Here is a 14,408-nt window from a genome sequence, read left to right as displayed (position 1 = left end):
ATTAAAGTACAGCTGACTGACTGGCTGAACAGGTGACTAAATAAAAATACTTTTAAAGAAACAGAATAGAAAAAGACTATTGAGAACCCCAAGATGGCAGCATAGGTAAACAATGGTACTCGCTGCATCCCACAATCGCATCAAAATGACAATTAAAATACAGAACAACCATCATTTAGAATCACCTGAAATCTGGCTGAATGGAAGTCCTACAACTAGAAAAGTACAGAGACTAGTAGGAGGGGCAGAGGCACAAAATGGGCTGGTCCAACACAGATTATGCTATAAATATTCCTATTTAAAATTGTATTAAATACAATTTTTCTTAAATTAAATGTAACTTAAAAGAATCCTATCTTTAAAAAAATTTCCCTCACAAGAGACCTATTTCTTAAAAGATATTTCTAACATTATTTTTAAAAAACCAACAAATTATGAGAAACATTAAGAGAATAAAGCCATTATTATTTTTATAAAACTACAGGTTTGTATTTTAGAAGAAACAGATGGGGGAATAGAGGTTGAGTAATTTACCTAAAATCACACAGTTAGTCTGTGGTACAACTGGACCTGGAGTGCAGTTATATCTGATTCTTTGCATTATATAAATTTGCTTCCCTAAGTCAGTTTCCTCTTTCTAAAGGCCAGAAACTGGGCTTCAACATGGGCAAGTGATATTGTTATTTTGATTCACCAACAAGGCAATTTTGGTGGATCGGATCACTGTTCCTGACTATTCTCTCTCCTCTGGATTAAGGAATCATCTATCATCATCTTGTTTGCCCAAGAATCTAATAAGAGTATACATTTTCCCACCTCAGTGACTTTAGCCTTGGCCTCAGGGCATGCTTTCACCAGTGGAATGTGAACAGTCATGCTATTTGCCACTGTGTATGGAATTGTACTCCATGGGATTGTAGTCCTGCCCTCTGCCATGAAAACAGCTGATTCCAGATGGAGACTACAATTCCAATTTTGGCCCTGAACGAGAACATACATGGAGCTCTGCAGAGCCCACAGAGTTGTGGCTGACTTGCTCACAGCCCTCATGTAACCTGAGTATGAAATAAAGTTTGCTGTTATAAATTACCAGGCTCCTGGGATTATTTGTTACCACAACAAAAGCTAACATAGCACAGTTTCTTGCAGAAAAGTGTTCTTTGCTTTCTCAACCTCAAAGTTGCCTCCAATTGTGTAATACTTATGAATTGAGGCCATGAGGCTATGTTTGTGAGCCTTTTAAGTACTGAGTATATAAGAAATAATTTGAGAGAGAGTTGAAAAGGATAAGGCACAGGGGGAAAAACAGGTGTCAAAGGTCTAGATTTCCTCTGATGAAAAAACAAAACAAAAACCTATGGTGGAAACCTACTCTGTTGGCAGAGAGACAAAGATGAATCCGAGAACTGGAGTTTCTTTCTTGTACTTTCTTTCTCTGCCACATGAAGGACTGTTGGTGTCAACTAAAATACGCTTTCACCCAGAAGTGCCTTGTTCTGAAATGGAAGAAGCTAAGGAAAAAGATGCAATAAAACCAAATGAATCTATGCCACCAAATCACTGTGTGACCTTGAGGAAGTCATTTTCCTTCTGGCATCAGTTTTTTCATTTGCAAAATGAAGAGGCTGAACAAGAATCTCTTAACTTCCCTTCTGGCTCTGGTATTCTATAATTTGATTGCCTCTAACTCATTAGTCCTGTCTGGCTTGAATGGGACCCAGTGGTATTGAGGATAATCATAGGAATCCATCAAAATGTAGCCCAAAGAAGGCAATCTTGAGACTCAAATGAGATAATGTGGGGAAACTGCTTTGCACACTGGAAAGGGCTCTATTGTACACTTCTTCAGTGAAGAAAGGAGGCAGATATGACCTTTATCTCCCAACCTGCATTCCTCTAGCAGCCTCCCTGCTACTTTTAATATCCAGCACCTTTTAGGCCATTCTGTCTACCTCACTCATCCTCTTTACCCAACAAAACTATTTTCTCCTTTCATCACAAAGACAAGGAGCTCTAGGGGAGGGCAAAGGAAGGAGAGAAGAAATCCAGACTTCCGAGTTCAACAGATCTAGGCTGGAATCCCCATGTCTCTTTTGTTCATATAAAAAATGGGGATGTTTGCCTAATTCTGAGAACTTAATCCTTTATTCTCAGAATTAAATGATAGTAAAAAAAAGCTGTTGTCCCAGATAAGTGCTCATTTACAGCTGTGATGATGATGGAAGTGGTGGCATGGAGACAAACCTAAATCCTATATAGAATTTTGAGGGCTGAATGAGATAGGAGGGAAAATAGCCCAGTTAAAGAGGAATGTGGGGGGTGGGTGGGTAAAGGCATAGGGATAGGTGTAAATGCAACAAGGCTGGCAGTGTGAATGTGGGAGAGCCATATGTCCTTAGGGGAAATCAGAGTAAGAGTGTCATGAAAGGGAGCATAGAGAACTACATTGAAAGCTTTGAATACCAAGCTGGAGGGTCATAACCCAGTAGGTGATGGGGACCCCTGAGGGCTTTAGGCAGTGTGAGAGTACTGGTATATCCTGGGCAAGGAGCTGCCTCCCCCCACTCACACTGAGATGTGGGGAGGGAAAGCGAGAGTCACCTCCCCACAGGAGAGCTACTGCTATATTCATCTGAGCTAGAAATCTGACTACAGGGGAACATCGGACTGCACCTCGAATCAAGACACATGTCATAGAGGTAGAAAACATTTATTCCAGATCTTACAAGTCCCATTTTCTTCCTTTCAATCTCTTAAGAGAATCACTAGTTTTAAACCCCAAACAGTGAAAATCCCAGGTAACAAAATTAGCCCTGAACTACACTTGCTGACTGGGCCTTAGTAAGGTTGTTTTTATTGCTTGCTTTTCTTTCGGCAATCTTAAACCCACATCCTCAGTGGGTCCACCCTGCACCCAAAAGTTTGTTCTGGCCATAGGTGATGCCCTGCTACTCAAAGTAGGGTCCTCGGAGTAACCATATCAGCATCCCCTTGGGCCTGTTAGAAATACGGATTCTCAGGTCTCTACTGTTCAGAGCTGGAATTTTAATAAGAAACCACATGTTTCCTGCACATTAAGGCTTGAGAAGCACTGGGATTCCAGGAGTTCTCTCAACCACAAGGAAGTCAAAGCTGGTCTAATCTCTTCATTAAACTAATGAGGAACTAAGACCCAGAGAGAGGAAAGAACTAGGTTTTCCAAGGCCACACACGCAGTAAGCATAATTGGCATCGTGAACTTACTAACATTATACTATGAAGTATAATAAAAAGTAATTCCCCATAGCCGGCTGGAGATGAAGCACAATAGACTGGGAGCCACCTGATTTCGGAGTCAACTCTGTATGAGATTTACAACACAAGTGGTCAACTCTATTTCTCTGCACCTCATTTTCCTTTTCTGAAAAAAAAATTTTTTGATAAAGATGTGAAGGTTAAGTGCAGTAATGTATGCGGAATGTGTACCACAGAGTGGGTGCTCAGTCACTAGTAACTATGATAGTTCAGAGATGGGACCAAAACCTGACTCTTCAGCATCCTGCCTACTGTCTTTTCTCCTATGGTACTCACAGAGTCAACCCAAATCCCACCATGGGGCACAGGTTCCTAACTTAACAGGAGTTCTCTCTGCAGGGCGGATGGCTCCTCTGGGTGCTCCCTCCCTGGCACCTGGCTCTCTCCTCCCAGGGCAGTTAGACACCAACAATGGCTGCTCTCCACTAGCATGTGTCTCACCCTAGAGCAGGGACAGTGTCTTTTCTCTCTGTCTGCCCAGAGCATATCATGGTAGGTGTGCTGGCAGATGGAGGGGTCAGAAGAGAGAAGGGAGAACGGAAAAAAGGAGGAAGGGAGGGAGAGGAGAGCTGGGAGATGCTGGGTGTCGGAAGGCAACCATTTTACAGCATGATGGATTCGTTCAAAGAAACAGCTTGACAGTACGGAATTCATCTTTTCATGACTGTGACAACACTAATACATTTATTTCCCTCCTGAAATTAACTTTCTAATATTAAGAAAGGTCAAAATGAACTGCAGCAAAATGAGACATTTTGTCATTTTTAACAAATTATACCACAGTAGACTGTCAGGTTAAAGGGGTCGCCATTTTGAAATCTAAACGCTGCAGCTGGTTGTATAGTCAGAGCTAATGCTTATCATCTGCCCTTTTCCTGCCGACACACCTCTCTTCTATGATAAATCTCAAATATCTCAGCCCGGTATTCTGAGCCCCTTTAGAATCTGATAACTTTTTAAAAGTCCATTCCTTCCCCAAAAGGACACTTTATACCAGCCAGACCCACCTCCTTCCTTCTGCTCTCCTCATCCTCCATACTTTTGCTCATGTGATGTCTCCTGTTTGAACTGTCATCTCGCCAACTGTACCTACCCTTTCTCTACTCATTCCATCCAACCCTCTGGCTGGCCCTTTGTTCCTCGGGATTTGACTTGTTCTGGCCTGAGTCTGCCACTTCTGCTCTGTTTGCCTCGAGTTAGCCCTGACTGTGACTTGAACCATGAATTGCTTTCGCCTCTCCCATACCTTGCTCTGCCCCATTTAGGAAAGAGTTGGTGGTCTGGAAGGGGACACTAAATACGATGCCTTGTTAAAGAGGAAAAAGAGAAAAAGAAAACAGTGATGACCCTCTGCCTTGCTCGTCCTGCTCCTCTCTTCCTTCCTTCATCCATCTGTGTTCTCAGCCCTGGGCCAGACTAGGGCCCCCTGGAGTCAGAACTAAGAATGAGCCCTGTCTCTGTCTCTTGGGAAAGTTACTTCATAGCTGCACACCTGTGTTTCCCAATCTGCAAAACAGAACTATAATCTCTACCTCACAACATGGCAGTGAGGATCCCATGAATGCTTGTATGTGAATGTGCTATGAAAGCTGCATATCTCTGTGACAAGTTAGTGGAAAAATTATGACAAGACCCATGTGCTGGTGATGTATCCCCAGGGCCTAGAGGGCGCGTGCTCCCTGCTGATAGCAGTCAAAAGGCCTGGGTTTGAGTCCTGGCTCTGCAGTACTGTCTCCTAGTGTGGCCAGCTCCCTGCCTATGCTCATGTGGTCTCTCTCTACATTCTCTTTCTATAAAAGGTGGGTTTGGAACACTTGTTCAGCTTCTGTAGCTCTGAAGTTCTCTGGTTCCACGTAAAGCAAAGTGAGCTCCGAGAGCCTAGAAGGCCAGAAGAACCCTACTAACTCAAGGTCAAATGTGGCCAAACCAGAAGTTAGGGATGTGGACATCGTCAGGCGGTGCTGACGATCTGTGGATGAAGAGACACCCTGAGATGCAAACCTTCTGACTGCATCTGCATTAGCCGACCCCACTTAAGACCCAGCTTCTGATTTACCCACCTTGTCAGTCTGTGGATTCATTCTGGACTTCTCAAACCAAGCACTCCTTACAGTGGGGAAGGGTGCCCAAAGCAATGAATGAACCTGGTAAGTCCATTTATAATGGCAATCAAACCTAAGATAATGCGGGGAATTATGAACATTTGTTATTAAAAGGTGTCATCATACTCAAGAAAAAGCTAACTCAACAGAATTCCTCTCTTCTAGGTTGGCCATTTGTGTCTTTTAGAGATAAAGATGAGAGCCCTGGGGAATGCTGGGCCCCAGGGCTCTGGAGGATCACATTCCCTGGTATCTACTCTGCCTCTGTCGGCACTCCCTTGTGCTGCCGCCCTGGGGCATAGGCCTTGGGATCAGCAGATCCCTTCATTTCCTGCTCTGCCACCGCCAGTTGTGGGACCTCGTAGGTTCTAACAGCTTTTCATTTGTTCCCTTTACCAGCTGACATTGTGCTGATGTGTTAGGCACCTCGCTCTGGGCAAGAGAATGCAGAGGTGACAGAAATGTCATTTTATCCCTCAAGGAGTTCACATTTAGATTAAAAAAACAAGCACATAAACCAATCAGCATGATATGGAGGACATAAGTGTGCACCAGGAGAGATTACGGTGGGGGTGGGGCGTCAGGGTGTCATTCACTCTGAGCCCTGGCTTCCTCACCTAAGAAACAGGGACAATGGCATCCATCCCACACCGCTGTTATGCCAATCAGATGAGACAATGCCTAGCACTTAATAGAAGCTCAAGAAATATCAGCATCCCTCTCCCCTTCCAGGGTCCTGAAGAGGGCAGTACTTAAAAGTCAAAGACTTAGCAGACTGAGAAGGGCCCAGAGTAGGAAGAAAGGGCACAATTTGATCTTTGCTCTGGGGAAGGGGAGAGAGTCCCTGCTATGCTAACAAGGAAGGTGAGGAGTTGGCAGACATCCTAGAATGTTAGTAGTCTGGATGTGAGTGCCTCTGGGACAGGAGTTTGCACAGAGAAGGTAGAGGTACAATGGATGGATGGTTGGATGGATAGAAGGATGGCTAGTTAGAAGATGGATGCACAGATGGGTCCTGATTGATCCGTGTCCTTCTATAATGTGGGTTCGCTGGCTTCACCCTAGGGACTGGCTCAGAGCCATGCAGTTGTCCCTGATGAGCTTGGTTTTGTTTTATAAAATAAGGTCCCTCCTCCTATCTGAGTGGCCAAGTCCCCTCCTCTTTCCTTGATTCTCTCCCCCCTCCGCCCAGTTGTTTTGTTTTTGTTTTGTTTGTTTTTTTTGTAAATCCTCACCTGAGGATATATTTTTTTCCCATTGATTTTTTTTTTTAAATATAGAACACTTCATGAATTTGCATGTGATCCTTGTGCAGGGGCCATGCTAATTTCTGTATCGTTCCAATTTTAGTATATGTGCTGCTGAAGCAAGTACTCCATTGATTTTTAGAGAGAGTGGAAGGGAGGGTGAGAGACACAGAAAGAGAAACATTGGTGTGAGAGAAACACACCGATTGGTTGCCTCCTACATGCACCCCGTCTGGCACCAGGGATCAAGCCTGCAACTGAGGTACGTGTCCTTGACAGGAATCAAACCTGAGACTCTTCAGTCTGAGGGCTATACTCTAACCAAACTGGCTAGAGCTTTCCTCCAGTTTTAAGTGAACATATACTTGTGGAAAAATTGTTGGGAAATATAAAAAAGCAGGGAGGAAGGAAACAACCCTAGTACCCAGAAATAGCACTGTTAACATCTAATTTACATCCATTCTTTTTGAGTGTTCTAAACCTGCTCATTATATATGTCTTAGCATATAATACACAGGCAACTTTGTCTTCAGCGTTTTCTTCAGTTAAAATTATAGTATAAGCATCTTTACAATATTATTAACTCTTCATAAACATCCATTATATGAATGTATCGTGAATCACTTAATCAGTTTCCCACTGTGAGGCAGTTAGATTTTTCTCGGTTTTTCATTATTTATAAATAATTATCTGTAGACTTTCCCCCCCAAAAAAAATCCTTATTCACATTTCAGATTATTTCAGTCTGAGTTTCTAACACTGCAATTGCTGGCTGAAAGCTACAAACACAACAATATATTTTAAACCCCAGCAAGTCATAGTAACATTTTTCTCTCTCTTTTGCCTTCCACATCTTCCCTGCTCTCTGCAGGAGGGTTCCTGTGGCTCTCAGGACCAAGTCCAAGCTTCCCGAGGCAGCCCACAGTGCTTCCGATGATGATGGGGCTCTGCCTACCACCAACCCCCACTCCCTCCCGCCCTGCCCTTCCCACATGCTCCCCCCAGTCCCTTGCAGCCAACTCCTCAGGATTCCCTGAGTGTATTCACCTAATGCTGTGTCCTCACACATGGGGCTCCCTCTGCCTGTAATGCTTCCCCCAGTCTTTGTCTAAACAACTCCTCCTCTTCCTTCAAAACTCATCTCCGGATGTCGCCTCTCCCTAAGTCCAGGTGAGCTGACCTGCTTTCCCACGTGGCACCCAGAGCCTTTGTCTATCACAGTGCTTACCACCCTGTTCTGCACTAAATGTTTTACCGAGTCTGGAGCCCTAGTCCAGGGATTTACAAACTTTCTAGCCCATGGATCCTTTATTCAAACACATTTCTTAGCCTAATAAAGGTGAACATCTTTTGAGACTATATGTGCCTGGCAGAGTGCTTTAAGCAAGTCACTCCAGTTCATCCTCACAGCAACCTCTAACAAAGGAGGAAACTGAAGCTTAGAAAGGTTAAAGAACACATCCAAGACAACAATGCTATTGAGGGTGGAAACAAGATTTAAGTCTGGGCCTTTGCCTGAGCTCTTAATCACAGAATTATCCTGCTCTGGTTAAAATGCAGAGGAGCCCCATGGGAGGGGTCCTCAGGCCTCCTGCAAAGACTCTCTTAAACCAGTTTGAAAACCACTGCTCTCTTCTGAATTATTGCTTCTTGAGGGAGGGGCTATTCCTGTTTTACCTTTGTATTCCAGCCTACAGTGTCTGGGCTCAGAAAATGCGTATTGATGGATAAAGGAATGTTTTTTTTTTTCTGCTCAAGAGCATAGGGAAGTTCCTCTTTCATCTACACACATTACTAGCTTTGAAGTGAAAGCAGCACTATGAGCTGCAATGACTTGCTGGGTGGGAGAGCATTGAGGTTCACTGGCCAGCCGGTCAGGCCGGGCCCAAGCTGTGAAATGCCTCACAGCCAGACACCAGGGCCAGCAATGGGCTTGGGAGGTGGGCGTTGGTACTTTGGGAGGATGGGGCAATTTCTTTTCTTAAATATGTTTTTATTGGTTTTTAAATAGAGAGGAAGGGAGAGCTAGAAACATCAATGAGAGAGACACATCTATCGGCTGCCTCCTACACACCCCCTACTGGGGATCAAGCCTGCAACCCGGGCACGTGCCCTCACAGGGAATCAAACCCAGGACCTCTTGGTCCATGGGAAGACACTCAATCCGCTGAGCCACACCAGCCGGGAGGATGGGGCAATTTCTTGATGAAAGGTTACACAGTCAGCTCTTACTGGAAGCAGTGATTAGTGTGGTCCCTTTCATCAGCTCTCTCCACCAGGGCAAATAATGGACTAATTAGGCATCTGGCTCACTTGATTTCCCATGGCTAAGGCCAATTTCTGAAATGCAATGTGCTGTTTGATGTACCAGCATGAATTCATCCTGGGCTCGAGAGCCTCCCAACAGTAACAACTGAAAATAACTCAGAAAAGTTCCACACGTTGAACACAAGGCACCAGAAACGGAACCTGTGCCATTTTAGGCGGGCTTGGCTGAGTGCCTAAGCAGTAGCAGGCTGTATGCAGACCCCAACCTGCTCAAACCAGGAGCTGGAAAGGGAGGAGTCCACTGGGAGGGGGAGAAATGGGTGGGGTGGGTTCATTGGAAAAGTTCCTGTGAGAGATGACCCGGAGGAACTGGAGTCGCTGGGTAAGTAGAAGGAAGTTATTGCAGGAGTGGCAGGTTGCCCACAGAGACCCCTTTTTAGCTTATTGTGGCCTGGATAATTGGGTGCCATGGGACAGGGAAAATGGGGAGGCCAGCTTGGTCTAACCTAGACACCAGGGTAAGGGGGACAGACACTGGAGGCAGAGAGGGAGTGAAGAGAACTTCAACATTTGTGGGTTTGTGATGGAGGGCATACCGGGCTGAGTTCTAACACTTGGGAATTTCTGAATTCATGAGCTAGAGGAAAGGCTCTGTACGTGGGAGCTTTTTGTGACAAGGAATCAGCAGGGAGGAGCATGAAGGAGGACGATGAGCCCATGGCAACGCAGTGAAGTAAGAGAATTGCGGAGGTCTGAGAAAGTCCAGTGGGTTTCTTTGGGATGAGTCAGGACTGTCCTGCTGGGAAACCAGGTCAGGAGAGGTAGCTACCAAGATTTCCCCAAACACTCATCATGTGCCTACCAAGTGTGGGCCTCTGCCAGGTGCTGTAGGTGCAGGCAGAAAGAGAGGGGCGCTGTCCATGAGCAGCTCAGACCATAGAAGGCAGAACTCTGTCACGGACACAGCAGAATGTGCACTTGTGGACCCAGCTCTGTGGGATGCCCGCAGACACCCAAACAGCCGCCCTTTTGGAGAGACAGCATTGTCATCAATGCTTAGAGGGTTCTCATGGAGCCACCAGGGAGGGGCCCACTCTGCTCAGGGCAGCAGGGAGGTGCGGGGCAGAGCTTCTGCACTGGGGCGGGGAAGGGGTTGTAATGTAGTTGAGATGATGGAACCTACCGTCAAAGGAGATGGTACTATAGCACCAAGCCCATAGAATACACCCTCTACTTGCTATGGAATAAACCTCCCGATGAAAGGAACAAAGTCTACTAATACAGAGTATCCCAAAAAATGTATGCACACTTGAACAGCTGGTAGCTGTTAAAGAAAAATGAAATGTATTTTAAAAAACATTCCCTTTATAATTATTCAATGTGTGTGTGTGTACATTTTGGGGACACCCAGTAGTTATAGAAGAATAAGAAAACGAGAGTTCATTGTAGGCCAGAGGGTTTAGGGAAATCTTAGAGAAGGGGGGCCTGGAGGTGGGTTTTGAAGAAGAAGTAGAATTTTCAGAGTGACTAAGTGTGTCTCCACTTGGAATACTTCTCCTCTTTACTCAGCAAATCTCCATCTTTCTTCAGAACTCTGTTAGGATGTTAATCCCAGGTCTTAAGGAGTGGATTTCTTCTTTCCTGCCTCTCTCCCAACATCTATTCATGGGGGCAGGCGCCCTGTGCTGGGATGTCAGGGATATAGAATGATGAAGATGAAGTCCAAGCCCTCAGTGGGATCACAGTCTGTGATGGGCATGGGAGCTGGAGGGGGCTGGGCAGTGAGTACTATAATGGCCAAGTGCATAAAATATTAATAGCTCAATTTTTCATATAGTTACTATTGAAGGTTATTTATACATGTATTATCTTATCCTGAGAGAAATCCCATGAGATGGAAATTGCTCATCCCAATGTACAGACAGAGGAAATAAGACACAGAGCGTTTAACTGAACTGACTCAAGGGGAACCTTGAAGAAGCTTTGCTCATCCCCATGCAGTTGAAACAATGTGCATCTAGTCAGTTGGCAAGACATATCCGGGGCCTTTCAGGATGAAAAGATGTGAGAGAAATTGAAGCAAACAACCAACTTGACAGGAATATTACTCTTAGGCGAGAGATCCATCTCTCCACTCTGCTTGCTGCCAAAGTCAAAGCTATAATCCAGAGAGTTAGAAAATCCATGCCTTTTATCACAGGTGGGAGAAGTTGCCCTTTAGAAAAATAATGATTTCTCTTAAAATTCCTTAAAGTTTCATAAACCATCTCAAACCTCTGTAGGAAAAACTGTAAAAATTGCATGAGCCCAAAGCACTCTCTGTTCTCAGAGCTCCCTGCAGAATTACGTTCACTTCTAGTCTTTATTCCCACATTGAACCTTTCGCCTGGTGGTTATTTACTGATTTCCTGGGCCAGGGTGGCAGGAGTGGGGAAACACTGGACTAGAGCCAAGTGTGTGACCGACACTGGTGGTGTGAGCACATTTAATCCATCCCAGGTGAAGGCTCCAGCAGCGGCCATTTCAACAGGACACCCTCTCCCCCTCCCCTGGGCAACACCCTCCCTTGCCTCTATGAAAGGCTTCACATTCACATGTGTTGGCCTCTTTGACTTGAGAAGTAGCAGGTCAGGGATTGTTCTTCCCTGTTAGCAGATGGGCACACTGAGGCTTAGGAAACATCTGCATGTACTAAGCACCTGCATTCACTGCAGGCTGTCCTTCCCCCGCAGCTGCCAGGATTTTGTGCCTTATCATGGAAATCCTGCCTTTGTACATACAATCAGCAGATAACCAAAGGACGACATAGATTCTTGGAGCCAGAAAGGCCCTGTAGAGATCATCCTTCAAATCCTACAATGTATACACAGGGGGCAATGAGAGAACCGGAGAGGGGAAGAAACTTGCCCAAGAGCACCATGCACATGAGTTTATTTAAACGGTTCAGCCACTCTGGCAGGGCCTCGGTGCTGTCAGCGCCTCTCGCTGCCGCAAAGGCAAGCCCACTCGGTTCCAGCTGCTCCCTGCAGGGGATCTTTGGGATAATAAAGTCAAAGACATGGGGACCAAACAAAGCCTCAGTGAGACAGTCTGCAAATGGCCCAGGGGTGTGGTTTTCCTCAGGGGGGTGCTGCCTCCTCTAGGGGTGGCTAACATCCTGCCATGCTGAGCAAAGAATTTCCCACCCAAATGCCATGGCTGAGGCCACCGCCCACCTTGTTTACTTCCAAGTGTGTATGTGGGGTGAGAATGGGAGTGCCCCTGCCCTTTACCCATTATCCCCATCCTTCCACCAGCAGGATTCTCCCCTTCCTTCCCCGTCCCTGTCCTCAGGTTGTTGGGTATGAACACGCAGATGCCCCTTGGTTTCCAGTGAGGAGCTGCTATTGCAGGGCCTTCCTGTCTGGTGACCCAGTGACACCTCTGCTCACACTGCGAACAGACCTCATGGGCTGCCTCCTTCCATGGTAATTCAGTAGTGGACCTATGCCTGGCCGTGTGTGTGTGTGTGTGTGTGTGTGTGTGTGTGTGTGTGTGTGTGGTTTGTGTGATTATCTATAAATATATACTCATTTACTATTTTTATGTCTTTATATGGATGTATTTTCTGTTTTATGAATGTAAATGTATGCATTTTCTGCAAATTTCTATATTGTGCATGTATGTTTGTGTAGCAGGAGTGAGTGCTGGCTCTGTGTGTTTGATCACGTCGCCATCTACTCTGTCATATCAGTGTGTTACAGTTTAGTTATTTATTTAATAGAAAGAGAGTGGCTTATCTTGAGGACTACAGGAGGTGACCAAGGAAAAAAAATAAAATAAAAAATAAACCCAGCCCTGTGTTGCTCTATTTTAAAAACTGCTCTGTGTTGTTATGGCAGCTAATTTTCCTTAAATGATTTAAGAAAACGGATCTGCCTAAAAGAACTGCAGCCAAGTTGTTATAGCAACACAGGCCTTTCTCCTCTAGGAAAAGGGGGGCCATCACCCCAGAGCATATAAACTTCTCTAAACAGCAACCCTTGGGGGATTCAGGGAGCACAGGAAGGGCAGGGGGGGACCCATTCACCTCCCAGGAAGTTCGGGGGGCTCTTAGCAACAGCCCCGACCACGCTCTGGTTCAGATCTCCTTGTCCTTCACCCAGACTCTTGCAGTAGGCACCTAGAGATCTCTCTTCCCCGAATTCCTCTCAGCTACTCTGATCCACTGTCCCCATCGCAGCCTTAGTGATTTTCTGAAGCATATACTCTATTCATATTCATCTGTGCATTCGGCATTCAGCATAGTATCCTCCATGGAGCCACATTCTGTGCTATGTCCTGGGTGTGAATAGGTTGTGTGCTTAACTGGCATGTCAGGAACCTTGGCCTCTACCCCACAAGTAATGGGGAGAGAGTGAAAGGTTTTAAGCGTGAGAGGAAGACTCAGTTGGATTTAGATTTTAGAATGACTCTAGAGTATGTAGATTGGGAGAGTGAATGGATGGCAATACTACTCAGTGATCTCTCCCTTGCTCCACTGTGTTAGACGGCTCTCCATGGACTTATATTGATTCCAAGATTGAGAAAGGTGTTTGCTGGAATTTTCCTGACAAGTGGCGTTTTGTTTCATTGCCTTGATTTGTTTTTTTTACAGTCATGATATTTAATTCAATTAAAACTCAATTTAAAAGAAGGCCTAGGACTTTGATTTTAATGAGAAAGGACCACTGGGCCATGGAAGAAGCCACATTCCTTGGCTCAATGTTCAGTTCAAAGTCATCCATGAGCTTCTGCACATCTGCCCTCCCCTCCCCCACTCCGTGCTACCCTCCTGAGGCTCCCTGTCATAAGCCCTGCATACTGACCTCAGCAGCCAGGTCTCTCACCTCCATGCCATTGCTCAGCTTTCTCTGGAATGCCCTCCCCCTTTCCCTGTAACCTCCCTCATCTCCAAACCATAGCCATCTGATGGAATATTACCCATTTGTAAAGGCCCAGTCCAAATTCCTTGAGAAAATTTCCTTCACCCTGGACAGTATGGCTCAGTTGGTTGGAGCATCATCTGGTACACCAAATGTCACTGGTTCGATTCCAGGTCAGGGCACATGCACAGGTTTGGGGTTCAATCCTCAGTAGGGGGTGTGCAGGAGGCAACTGATGGATGTTTCTCTCTTACATGGAAAGAGTGAGGCTGTGAGTGTAAAGGCCAGAAGCTGTCCTGGCAGCTCAGATAACACTGGACAGAGTGATTATGATGACTATGTGACAGTCAACGTCAGGAGAAAAATGCATTTAAAAGTAAGAGGGCAGACCTTTGGGCACTGCAGTGTTGGTAACTGGACACAATGACTCTTAAGTCAAATGTTAATTTGAATCAGATCCAAATAATGTTTGTGGAGGATCTGCTACATATCAGGTACTGTACTAGGTGCTTTCACATAGCTTTTAAGTAGAGAGACCGTCATTTATCATCCAAACTGGGAGACTTTTAAGAGGAAAGGGGACAGTATTAACA

General features: G+C 45.4%; 1 non-coding gene across 1 annotated transcript; it reads right to left on the bottom strand.

Moving 5' to 3' along the window:
- Nucleotides 1–6,666: 6,666 nt before the first annotated feature.
- On the bottom strand, nucleotides 6,667–6,770 carry LOC114230818 (U6 spliceosomal RNA). The gene has a single exon (XR_003616794.2). It is a non-coding gene; the product is annotated as a U6 spliceosomal RNA (small nuclear RNA).
- Nucleotides 6,771–14,408: the final 7,638 nt, after the last annotated feature.

This window comes from Eptesicus fuscus, chromosome 9 (genome assembly GCF_027574615.1).
Source record: "Eptesicus fuscus isolate TK198812 chromosome 9, DD_ASM_mEF_20220401, whole genome shotgun sequence".
NCBI lineage: Eukaryota > Metazoa > Chordata > Mammalia > Chiroptera > Vespertilionidae > Eptesicus > Eptesicus fuscus.
Note: the sequence above shows the minus strand (reverse complement) of the source record. Positions and strands in the feature narration are given on the sequence as shown.